Genomic DNA, 401 nt, shown 5'->3' with positions numbered 1-401 from the left:
TTAAAGCCAAGAAAACTGCAAATCAAAAATCAATTGAATAAAAGCATCCTGTAAATTTATACTTGTAAAATAAAAATATATATTCTATATAATGAGTTCAATAAATTGAAGGAAAATTTTTATGAAATTGTTGGAAAACCAAATCTACAAATTTCTGACAAAATATAGGGCTATAATCTGTAACTGCATGTTTTAACTCTTTAAATAACTTGTAGGGTAATGACTCCCATCTAGGCTCATTCCCCTCATAAGACACAGGAGAATAAGAGAAATCACCTTCTTTTTGAGACTGTTTTATTGTTCTTTGAAAGCCAATCTCCCCTTGTTCTGGGGATTTTTCTTTTTTTTTGAAGATCCCTGTATTTAAAATTTGAGGTCCTATTTCAAAAGTTAATACTGTA

This window comes from Galeopterus variegatus, unplaced genomic scaffold (genome assembly GCF_000696425.1).
Source record: "Galeopterus variegatus unplaced genomic scaffold, G_variegatus-3.0.2 Scaffold13791, whole genome shotgun sequence".
Lineage (NCBI taxonomy): Eukaryota > Metazoa > Chordata > Mammalia > Dermoptera > Cynocephalidae > Galeopterus > Galeopterus variegatus.
This window is presented reverse-complemented; position numbering follows the sequence as displayed.